This window comes from Theropithecus gelada, chromosome 4 (assembly GCF_003255815.1).
Source record: "Theropithecus gelada isolate Dixy chromosome 4, Tgel_1.0, whole genome shotgun sequence".
Lineage (NCBI taxonomy): Eukaryota > Metazoa > Chordata > Mammalia > Primates > Cercopithecidae > Theropithecus > Theropithecus gelada.
This window is the reverse complement of record NC_037671.1, coordinates 38,945,330-38,957,494: the sequence shown is the minus strand read 5'-3', so window position 1 is coordinate 38,957,494 and position 12,165 is coordinate 38,945,330. Positions and strand designations below refer to the sequence as shown.

Sequence of the window (12,165 nt, the reverse complement as noted above, 5' to 3'; positions counted from 1 at the left end):
TTAAAATTAGTTTGAGCTGGGGTCTCACTATGTTGCCCAGGATAGTTTCAAACTCCCGGGCTCAAGCAATCTTCCCACCTCAGCCTTCCAGGTAGCTGGGACTACAGGTGAAGGCCATTGTGCCTGGCTTTACCTTCCTTTTAAACTCTTAAACTCAAAAGTATATCTTGAATGTCTTCCTATTTACATTCAAGACAGCTTTCTTATTTTTTTTTACAATAGTATTGGGATCTGTTCTATATAGATAGGTGTACCATGATTTATTAAAGTAGGCCCCATAGATGAACATTTAAGGTACTTCCAATTTTTTTTTTTTTTAAGAAACAGGGTCTCACTCTGTCACCCAGGCTCAAGTACAATGGCACGATCATCACTCACTGCAGCCTCCAACTCCTGGGTTCAAACAATCCTGTCACCTCAGCCTCCTGAGTAGCTAGGACTACAGGTGTTTTTTATAACTACAGGTGTTTTTATAACCCAACTAATTTTTAAATTTTTTTTGTGGAGACAGGGTTTATGTTGCTCAGGCTACATTATTTCCAATCTGATGCAAACAATACTACGGTGACTACCATGGCATGTTTATCATTTCACATGTTTGAGCATCCATCTGTCAAATAAATAAAATAAAAGTGGAACTGCTGAGTCAGAAAGTGCACGCATTTATAATTTTGATAGACATGGCCAAATCGTCTTCTGTCGGATGGCAGCACGTATTCTTTAACCCAGCATCTAGCCTTAAGTACTCTCTCCATCTTTTGTTGTCCATAAATAACAAAGTTAGGACTTAGCTTCAGGCATAAACCACCTCCTCTGTTTGTCCACTCAAATGTAATCTGCAATATGTCAAAGGCCTCTTAGGTGACAGACACTTGCTGGGTGCTGAGAAACAAAGATGCACAAGACACAGGTGCTGTCCTTGGAAGTGAGTCTGGAAGCTGGGGGGAGGAAAGGTGAGAAGGAAGGGATGTGCAAGAAGAGTTCCTACTACTGTCCATCAGGCCCTAAACACGCGCAGAGGAATGGACCTCCTTATCCCATCACCCAGCAGAGCAGGGCGTGGATCAGGTGCCCAGTACACACCGAAGGGGTGAAAGGTTAAATCACTGAATGTCTGGTGTGGAGGAAACAGGGAAAGGCAGCAGATTGGAGCATCCACTGAGAGTCTCGCTCTGTCGTCCAGGCTGGAGTGCAGTGACGCAATCACAGCTCACTGCAGCCCTGACCTCCTGGGCTCAAGCAATCCTCCCATCTCAGCTTCCTCAGTAGCTGGGACTACAGGCACATACCACCATGCCCAGCTAATTTTTTGTATTTTTTGTAGAGATGGGATCTCATCATGTTGGCCAGGTTGATCTCAAACTCCTGGGCTCAAGTGATCCTCCAAACACGGCCTCCCACAGTGTTGGGATTACAGGTGTAAGCGACTTTTCTTGAGGATGAATTTCATCATATGAAATTCTGAGTCAGAGGAGCTAAATGTCTGCTGGCTTCCTGACTCACGAAGGTCAGTTTGAGACCAGGCGCAGTGGCTCATGCCTGTAATTCCAACTCTTTAGGAGGCCAAAGTAGGCGAATTAGGATTTCAGGACCAGCAACGTGGTGAAACCCTGTCTCTACAAAATACAAAAATTAGCTGGGCATGATGGCTGGTGCCTGTAATCCCAGCTAGTCGGGAGACTGAGGCAAGAGAATTGCTTGAACCCAGAAGGCAGAGGTTGCAGTAAGCCGAGATCACGCCATTGCACTCCAGCCTGGACGACAGAGACAGACTCCATCTCAAAAAAAATAAAAATTAATTAATTAAAAATCAGTTTGATTGGTGAGGAGGTGTGAAGGTCAGGAATGATCTGGAGGCAGATCTGAGTGAGTGGAGTTTGGGAGGTCCTCTGATTAACCCTGGACAATGGGCATCTCCACCAAATAAGCCAGAGGACCTCTGAGTTGAGACAGAGGTGAAGAAGGGAGGATACTAGTGCGAGCTGCCCAAGAGAAGTTCCCCATTTCCCCACTCTGGGGTGGAATGCAGCTGCTGTGTGGGAAACAACCATTCTCCCTGCCCGCTGCAAACTAGGGCACACCCTTTGCAGTCCAGAGTCCGCACCCTCCTGGTGTGAGCTATGGAAAGGGTGCCCATCCCCTGCCCTACCAACCAGATTCCAAGTCTCGGAAATTGATCTGACAGTTTGGAAACTCCAGCTGCATCCCCAGGAATGCAGGTACCCATTTCTCTATTTGGGGAAGGAAACCAGCATAGTTTCAGCTCCTCCGGTTCATGTCCTAGAATTTTAGATAGAACGGTAAAATATATAATGCTTACCAAAAAAAAATCAAAAACCAATCAAATCCACCCCTGTTTTACAGATAAGGAAACTCAGTCCCAGAGAGGTGAAGTGGGCTGCCTGAGGTCACACAGAGGGTAAGAGGCCGAGCAAGATCTGGAAACAGGGCTCCTGGCTCTGTACCCAGTGCTCTCTGCTCTGAATGAGGGGGTTGGGGTGGGGATGGTGATCTAGATGTGGCTATGGGAAGCCAAAGAGAAGAGAACTGTGCCAGAGCTGGAGGCAGGTTCAGAGCTGGCGTCGTGGGTGGGAGTCATCTACCTACACCTGTCCCAGTTTCTGGATTGTAAATCCTTCAGGAATTCCTGATATTCCACTTATGTCCAAGTTCCCTGCTTGGAAGCAGGTTTGCCAGCGTGGGTTTCAGAGTGTTGTCAGCCCTGAGAAGGGAGGCATGGTGTGGGGAAAAGCAGCCTGCTGTGGGCTGGGGTTGCTGGGCAACCAAGCCCAAGGATCGCCTTGAGGGAGAGCTGTCCCAGCTCTGTGCTCCCCATGGGCCCAGGGTGGCTTCTAGTAGTGACTCAGGGCTCATGGTCAGTGTTCCTGGGAACAGAGTAGAAAGGGGTGGCAGCCAGCCCGGATCTCCTGTTCCCTGGACAAAGGCTGGTGGACATCTCCTCCTGGTCTCTTAGAACGTTGACTCCCCTTTGGAAGCTGCTTTGAAAGTTTTCCAGAACTTGATTTTACCTGCATTAAATCCTTAGGAGAGTCTCACCTTGGAATTGAGCTTTTGAAATACTTTTCTGGGTACTCTTGAGCCCCTGGCCTAGCCCCAGCCAGGGATTCCAAGGGGTGAGGGACATGTGTCTTCCTTTCTCCTGAGGTGGAAGAACAAGAAAACAACTTCCCTCCTACAGCAGACAGACGTGCATGAAATGGTGAAATGACAAACCACCTCTGACATCAGCAAGGGCCTTCAGGTACTTCAGCTCCTGGTAATCCTCACAGCACCCCTACGATAGATTTTTTAAATCCCTTCTACAGGTAGGGACATTGAGGCACAGAGAAGTCATGTCACTTGCCCCAGGACACAAAGAGGAAAGAACCCAAGGACAGGGCTCCATAGCTCTTTGCCTGGACAGAGTGACTTAGATCCATTTCAAGTCGTTGTCCTGGAGGCCCAGCCCTCACTCCCAGAGACTCCAAGCCTCCCCAAGAGCTGACTAGCTTTATTTTCAAATTTTATTTTATTTTATTTTTTGAGACGGGATCTCGCTCTGTCACCAGGCTGGAGTGCAGTGGCACAATTTCTTGCAGCTCACCGCAACCTCTGACTCCCTAGTTCAAGCGATTTTCCTGCCTCAGCCTCCCGAGTAGCTGGGATTACAGGCATGCACCACCACGCCCAGCTAATTTTTGTATTTTTAGTAGAGACGGGGTTTCACCATGTTGGCCAGGATGGTCTCGATCTCCTGACCTGGTGATCCACCTGCCTCGGCCTCCCAAAGTGCTGGGATTACAGGTGTGAGCCACCGCACCCAGCCCTGACTGGCTTTCTAACCACAAACTCACTCTAAAGGAAACTGGAAAACACTGGTAGGTCAGTGTTTTCAAAATTTGGGGGCTGAAACTCACAGTAAGAAATGCATTTAGGCCAGGTGCAGTGGCTCTCCCCTGTAATCCCAACACTTTGGGAGGCTGAGGCAGGAAGATCACCAGAGCCCAGGAGTTCAAGACCAGCTTGGGCAACATAGCGAGACCCTGTCTCTATTTTTTTTTTAAAGAAATGTATTTAACACCACAATGCAGTAACCAGACACACAAACATGATCATAGCTCTTACGATAATTTGTAATTATTCTGTTTATTTATAAATATGTAAAATCAAACAAAGTTGCATGAAGTAACACTTTTACTGCCCGTGAAACACCCTGGCATTTTCTATTATCTGCTGTTCTGTCTCATTATTTCTAAAAAGTACTCAAGTGGCTCCCTAAATTATTTCCATGATTTGAATTTTGAAAAGCACCCTGGTAGATAGGAGTTTGGGTCCCCCCGCCCGACCCTTGTCAGCAGGAGGGCAAAGCTGGCAGTGAGGACAAAGGTCTGATTCTGTGTACTTAGTGCCTGGCATTGAACTGCACCCTGTGGGGACACAGGAAAAATACTCCTTCCTGGATGTCGCCCTCAAGTCATTTACAAGCAAATGAAAAAAGGCCACACATAAAACAAAGCCAAAGCAAGTTAAAGGCAGAAAGAATAGGTGCCTCTGAAGGACTGTATTATTTTGCCAGGACTGTCATTGCAAAATACCACAGGCTGGGTGGTTTCAACAATAGAAATTTATTTTCTAACAGTTCTGGAATCTGGGTGTCTAAGATCGAGGTGCCAGCAGGGTTGGTTTCTCCTGAGGCTTCTGTCCCTGCTTGCAGACGGCTGTCCTCCTACTCCTCACAGTCATCCCTCTGTGCACGTGCACCCCTGGGGTCTCCTTGCATGTCCACACTTCCTTTTCTTAGAAGGACACCAGCCATATTGGATTAGGACCCACCCTGACGGCCTCATTTTACTTAATTGCCTCTTTAAAGGCACTATCTCCAAATAGTCACATTCAAAGGTAGTGGGAATTAAGACTTCAACATATGAATTTGGGGGACACAGTTTAGTGTCCTACTATGTGTGCAGCACATTAGCTCATGTGTTTTCACCCTAACCTGGGTGCTGCAGGCCTTATTCCTACTGTTTTGGAGTTTTTTTTTGAGACAGAGTTTCGCTCTGTTGCCCAGGCTGGAGTGCAATGGTGTGGTCTCGGCTCACTGCAACATCTGCCTCCCAGGTTCAAGCAATTCTCCTACCTCAGCCTCCCAAGTAGCTGGGATTACAGGCGCCCACCACCACATCCGGCTAATTTTTGTATTTTTAGTAGAGACAGGTTTTCACCATGTTCGCCAGGCTGGTCTTGAACTCCTGACCTCAGGCGGTCCGCCTGCCTTGGCCTCCCAAAGTGCTGGGAGTACTAGTGTGAGCCGCCACACCCAGCCTTATTCCTATTTTAAAGATGAAGAGTCTGGCCGGGCGCGGTGGCTCAAGCCTGTAATCCCAGCACTTTGGGAGGCCGAGGCGGGTGGATCACGAGGTCAGGAGATCGAGACTATCCTGGCTAACATGGTGAAACCCCGTCTCTACTAAAAATACAAAAAACTAGCCGGGTGTGGTGGCGGGCGCCTGTAGTCCCAGCTACTTGGGAGGCTGAGGCGGGAGAATGGCGTGAACCCGGGAGGCGGAGCTTGCAGTGAGCTGAGATCACGCCACTGCACTCCAGCCTGGGCGACAGAGCGAGACTCCGTCTCAAAAAAAAAAGAAAAAAAAAGATGAAGAGTCTAAGATAACGGTTTTGGAAAATAAAGAAAAAAAAAAGGCCAGGCACAGTGGGTCACGCCTGTAATTCCAGCACTTTGGGAGGCCAAGGCGGGTGGATCACCAGGTCAAGAGATCGAGACCATCCTGGCCAACATGGTGAAACCCCGTTTCTACTAAAAATACAAAAATTTGCTGGGTGTGGTGGCAGGCACCTGTAGTTCCACCTGTTCGGGAGGCTGAGGCAGGAGAATCACTTGAGCCCAGGAGGCAAAGGTTGCAGTGAGCCGAGATCGAGCCACTGTACTCCAGCCTGGCAACAGAGTGAGATTCCGGGAAAAAAAAAAAAAAAGAGAGAGAGAGAAAGAAAAGAAAGAAAGAGAGAGAGAGAAAGAAAGAGAGAGAGAGAGAAAGAAAGAAAGAGAGAGAGAGAGAAAGAAAAGAAAGAAAGAAGAAAGGAAGGAAGGAAGGAAGGAGAGAGAGAAAGAGAGAAAGAGAGAGAGAGGCTGGGCACGGTGGCTCACGCCTGTAATTCCACACTTTGGGAGGCTGACTTGGGTGGATCACCTGAGACCAGGAGTTCGAGACCAGCCTGGCCAACATGGTGAAACCCTCTTTGTCCTAAAAATAAAAAAAAAAAAAAAAAAATAGTTGGGTGTGGTGGTGCATGCCTGTAGTCCCAGCTACTCGGGAGGCTGAGGCACAAGAATCACTTGAACCAGGGAGGCGGAGGTTGCGGTGAGCTGAGATCGCACCACTCCACTCCAGCCTAGGCAACAAGAGCAAAACTCTGTCTCAAATAAAAAAAGAAAAAAAAAATGAGGAGGGCCGGGGCCAGTGATTCACACCTATAATCCTAGCATTTTGGGAGGCCAAGGCGGGTGGATCATCTGAGGTCAGGAGCTCGAGACCAGCCTGATCTAAAAATACAAAAATTAGGCATGGTGGTGCATGCCTGTAGTCCCCACTCCTTGGGAGGCTGAGGCAGGAGAATTGCTGGGACCTGGGAGGCGGAGGTTGCAGTGAGTCAAGAGTATGCCACTGCACTGCAGCCTGGGTGACAGAGCGAAACTCTGTCTCAAAAAAAAAAAAAAAAAAAAATTAGGCTGGTGTTGGGATCAGCTGGTAATGGCCAGTGGTCTCCCAGCTGAGGAGGAATGTCGCAGCATTTGGGTTCACACTTTGCCCCTCACATGTCGCCTTGCGGTGGTTGAAGCAGGTGGGCTAAGTTTTAAAAGGCCATCCTATACTTACCTGGCAGGGGAGATACTATGATCACAAAAGTGGTTTTCCCAGGGCGAGGCTTATCCATCACACCCTGGATGTGCTGACCCCTGCGATTTCCCCAAATGAAAAAAAATTCAAAGAAAGTAAAAGGCCATCCTGCTATGCAGACAGGAGATGGATGAAGCTGGAGGAGTGGCAGGAGGAAGTGCCTAGGCCAGGCCTCATAGCTTTGTCCAGATGGAAGGAAGAGGAGAGCTTTCCAGGCTGGGACAGTGGGAGCTGAAAGGGCCCACTGAGAACTCCTCCCATGTCATTGGGGTGCCTGGCCAGGGGACTGAGGCCTGGAGAGGAGGAAGTGATGCAGTGCTCGCATGTTTATCTCATGTGAAGGCTTGTCTTCTCACTCTTCTCAAGGCCAGGCAGTGCCATTCATTCCTCTGTGTTCCCCATCCGGCCTAGCGTGCCGTTCAGAATGAAGATCTCTGGGTATCCATAGAACCCTCTAGACACGAGACCGTGGGAGGAAGTGGGGCAGTGGGTCTCAGTCTTATGCCCCTGACCTTTAAAGGTGTATAAGGTGTGTACCTGAGGAATAAACAAGCAATTGCTAGTTACAAACACTCCTAGTGCATGAGGGCACGGTATATTTTTCCCGCTGTTTTTAACTTTCCACGAGAGACACCCTTCCGCCAGTGTGGAGTCAGCATCAGAGGGTCCTTTCTGTCTTCCGGCTCGTCTTCCTTTCTTCCCTGCATCCACTGGAATTCGCCAGGTCCTCCCATGTTTCTTTGAGTGAGGTTTTTGCTAGACAAACCCATCTTTCTTTGACTAAAATCAGTCACCTCTCATGCTGCCTACTATTTCACCAAAAGACCCGCTCAGTGGTGTGCTGGTAAGTGTTGCACATCCAGCTCTCCAGAGGAAAAAAGGCATATCCATTACCCCAAAAGAATCAATAATAGTAAAGTGCAGCAAAGTAACTAGGAAGTGCTGTGCTGTGAGTATATGTTACCTTTGTTTTGAACATAATTTATTTAATTCTGAGTTTATAGCATGCATTCTCAACGGGGGCAAAAACTGATTCTTGGTAGGGAAACAAAACAAAAAATCTTGCTGGGTGCAGTGGCTCACACTTGTAATCCCAACACTTTGGGAGTCTGAGGAGAGCAAATCGTTGGAGTCCAGGAGTTTGAGAACAGCCTGGGCAACATAATGAAACCCTGCCTCTACCAAACAAATACAAAAATCAGCCAGGTATGGTGGTACATGCCTTAGTCTCAGCTACTCTGGAGGTTGAGGTGGGAGGATCACCTGAACCTGGGAGGTGGAGGTTGCAGTGAGCCGTGATCGCACCACTGCACTCCAGCCTGGGCAACAGAATGAGACTCTGTCTCAAAAAAAAAAAAAAAAAGCAAAAAACTTAATCCTTTTATGTATAAAGCACAGATATATATCCAGTACTTCAGCAGATATGTAGTATCTGTGATATTAAATGTTTATGAGAGAGTGATGGTAGGAGATTGGAGGAGAAAAATGTCTTGAAAGTCTTCTCAGGAGGCAATGATGAACAAAAGGTTGAGAAACACTGTTCATATAATTTAATTTAATTTTAATGATGGCTGTGTTTAACAACCAGCTCACTAAATTCCTGAATATTTAACCATCTGCTCTTGCAAGCCTATGTGAGCTGGCTCCAACACACTCCCAGACCTGCCCACTTGGGGTGAAAGATGCCCCCAGCCCCCTGCCACCCAAGCGGTACATCTCTTCCACCAGAAGAGATGGCGGTGAGTGGTGCTGCTGGGGCTCCAAACAAATCAGTGGGGGTCACCTCCCCTGTCAGGCGCTGAGTCCCTGCCTGAGCCCCTGGCCCCTGGGTCACGTCATCCCGCCCCTCAGCGGTTCTCCTCTCTAATAGCCCCAGGACCTAATCAGCATGGCAGATGGGTGGTGGCATCCTGCAGGCCCCCCAACCCAACAGGGCACAACAGGGATTTGTGCACACNCTGCAGGCCCCCCAACCCAACAGGGCACAACAGGGATTTGTGCACACACCCTCACCCTTGCCCTGGAAAGGAGGCTCAGGGAATCCAAATCATCTTTGTTCGGAGCCTCTGGTCGGGTGGTTCTGCTGAAAGGCCTACCTCAGGCATAGGGGTCAGGCAGGGAGGGGCTCACTTCCCATTGGAAATCAGAGGGGCCCATTCAGCGATGTTCCTCCTAATCAGATTTGAGACTGGTTGGAGCTTGCTTTTTTTGGATATGAAAATTTGAATAATATCTGTGTCTCCACTAGAAGCTTCCTGAGAGCAGGTAGAATGTCTGCTTTTGTTTACCATCACACCCCAGTCTAAAGACTTATTGAATGAAACTGGGCACGGTGGCTCATGCCTATTGTCCCAGACCTGCCTACTTGGGGTGAAAGATGCCCCCAGCCCGCCACCACCCAAGGCCGAGGCGGGCGGACCACCTGAGGCCAGGAGTTTGAGACCAACCTGGCCAACATGGCGAAACCCTGTGTCTACTGAAAATTTAAAAATTAGCCAGGCATGGGGGTGCGTGCCTGTAATCCCAGCTACTAGGGAGGCTGAGGCAAGAGAATCGATTGAACCTGGGAGGTGGAGTTGCAGTGAGCCATGATGATCACAGCACTGCACTCCAGCCTGGGCAACAGAGACTCCGTCTCAAAAAAATAAAAAAGACTTGTTGAATGAATGCATGAAATGAGCTACCACTTCTGTGAGGCCCTCCGCTCCATCCCAGTGGCATTCTCCACCCCGTGCTGTGGTCAGCTGTGTACAGTTCTGCCTTTCCAGGTCTTGAGGCAATGAGGGGGCTTAGTGAGAATGTAGGTCGTGGAGCCACTCTGCCTGGGTTCATATTCGGGCTCTGCCCATTACTAGCTAAAGAATAACCTTGGGCAAGCTGCTAAACGTCTCTGTGCCTCGGCCTCCCCATCTGTAAAATAAGGGTAATAGTCAGTGTATTCATGCATATGACATGCTTACAGCAGGGTGGGGCACTACGTTTTCCAATGAATGTGGATGCTGTTACCATATCTATAGCTGAGCCACCCAGACCCCAGGGCGGGTGCAGCCTAATAGGTGCTCGGTAAAGCACATTATTGATTGAACCAGCAAAGTTTGGGGTAGGTCCTGGAAAAAAAAAGAATACTGAGAGGGGAGTGTGAGCCTGCAGGTGAAAAGGGGTAGACCCTAAGAGCAGGGAGGAATGAGACAGCTGGAAACCCAGCTGTCCCCCGACATGCCCCCACCCTAGAAACGTTTTTTCCATCTGACAGCAGCAATTCACTCAAGGAGCAGCAGTTGATTGCGGTTTGTGTTTTTTCCAATACTCACAGAACCAGCCTCATGGTTTCCCCTCAGAGACACCAGCACCACCAGCAGGCAACCCATCCCCAAAGGTCTGAGTTTCAGCACTATGGGTACTCCTGCAAGCTTCTAAGTTTTAACAATTCTCACTGTTTCCCTTTGTTCCTCCAGCCCTAGGGAAGCCCTGGCTGCTTCCTGCGGCTGTGACTTCCATAATGCTTCAGCGTTCTCTTTTTGCCTTTTCAGTTCTTCAGTACCTAATGAACAATTCTGCACATTCGATTCTCGCTGTTAAAATAACTGGTGTGGGCCGGGGCGCAGTGGCTTACGCCTATAATCCCAGCACTTTGGGAGGCCAAGGCAGGTGGATCCCTTAAGCCCAGGAGTTTGAGACCAGCCTGGGCAACATGGTGAAACCCAGTCTCTACAAAAAATACAAAAATTAGCCTCATACGGTGCCCGGCATGTAATCATGTTCACAGGCTACTTGGGAGGCTGAGGTGGGAGAATGGCTTGAGCTGAGGAAGCTGAGGCTACAGTGAGCCCAGATCGTGCCACTGCACTCCAGCCTGGGCAACAGAGCAAGATCTTGTCTCAAAAACAAGCAAACAAACAAAACACTGGTGTGGTTTCTGTCTCCTGACTGGACCCTGACTAATAGACTCACTGAATCCTCAAACTCAAGGCTCAGAGTGTTACACCAGAAGCAGGAGCCAGGCCCCCTCTACCTCTGACTTGCCTCATGGCTAAGAGAAACAGTGGTTTCAGCCCTTTTTTCAGGAATCCTGTGGACTAGAAATGGATGTGCTGCTCACGGGGATATCTAATCAGCTCTGGAAAAACTGGGCCAACAGTTAAACCACACAAACAAAAGAGCCACAGCTCCACACAGAACTGTCTGCTGGGCAAATGCCAAAACAAACGGCCATGGTCTCTGGGCCTCATCAGGGCTGCAGGCTTCCTGGGCCCTCACGGAGGCCTCTCAAGAAGTAGGGGCTAAGGCCGAGTGCAGTGGCTCATGCCTGTAATCCTATCACTTTGGAAGGCTGAAGCGGGAGGATACTTGAGCCCAGGAGTTCAAGACCAAACTGGGAAACAAAGCAAGATTCCCCATGTCTACAAAATTAAAAAAATAGCAGGCAAATAGCCAGGCATAGTGGCTTGTTCCTTTAGTCCCAGCTACTCAGGAGGCTGAGACAGGAGGATCACTTGAGCCCCAGGAGGTCGAAGCTGTAGTGAGCCATGATCCCAACACTGCACTCCAGCCTGGGAAACAGGGCAAGACTCCGTCTCAAAAAAAAATAATAATAATAATAATAATGAAGAAGAGGGGCCTCAAAGTCTCTCCTTTCTGGACTCCAAGTCTTCTCTCATTCCCACCAGGACCGAGGAACAGCCAAATGAATCAGGCTGCCCTGTTCTGCTCCTCTAGAACATTCTGGCCAAACAGGGAGCCTTCAGTGGTTATTGTCCTCAGTGCATGTCAATGGAGTGACGTGCTCATTACATTCATCTGGGGAGCTGCTAATCTCATCCTGGACAGCACTAGTCATTATGTCACTAAAGTTCCCCAGGTAATTCTACTGTGTAGTCAAGATTGAAATTTGGCTGGGCGCGGTGGCTCACGCCTGTAATCCCAGCACTTTGGGAGGCCAAGGCAGGTGGATCACCTGAGGTCAGATGTTCGAGACCACCCTGGCCAACATGGTGAAACCCTGTCTCTACTAAATATACAAAAATTAGTTGGGCGTGATGGTGGTCGCCTGTAATCCCAGCTACTTGGGAGGCTGAGGCAGGAGAATCACTTGAACCCAGGAGGCAGAGGTTGCAGTAAGCTGAGATTGCGCCACTGCACTCCAGCCTGGTGACAGAACAAGACTCCATCTCAAAAAAAAAAATCCACCAATTAAAGAATGTATTTTGATGGCAATTCTCAAATTTCAGAGTGCATCAGAATCAGCTAGAGG

At 48.9% G+C, this 12,165-nt stretch overlaps 1 pseudogene; it reads left to right on the top strand.

Moving 5' to 3' along the window:
• The first annotated feature begins 6,885 nt into the window (after positions 1 to 6,885).
• LOC112624034 lies at positions 6,886 to 7,018 on the top strand (annotated as a pseudogene).
• The last annotated feature ends 5,147 nt before the right edge of the window (positions 7,019 to 12,165 follow it).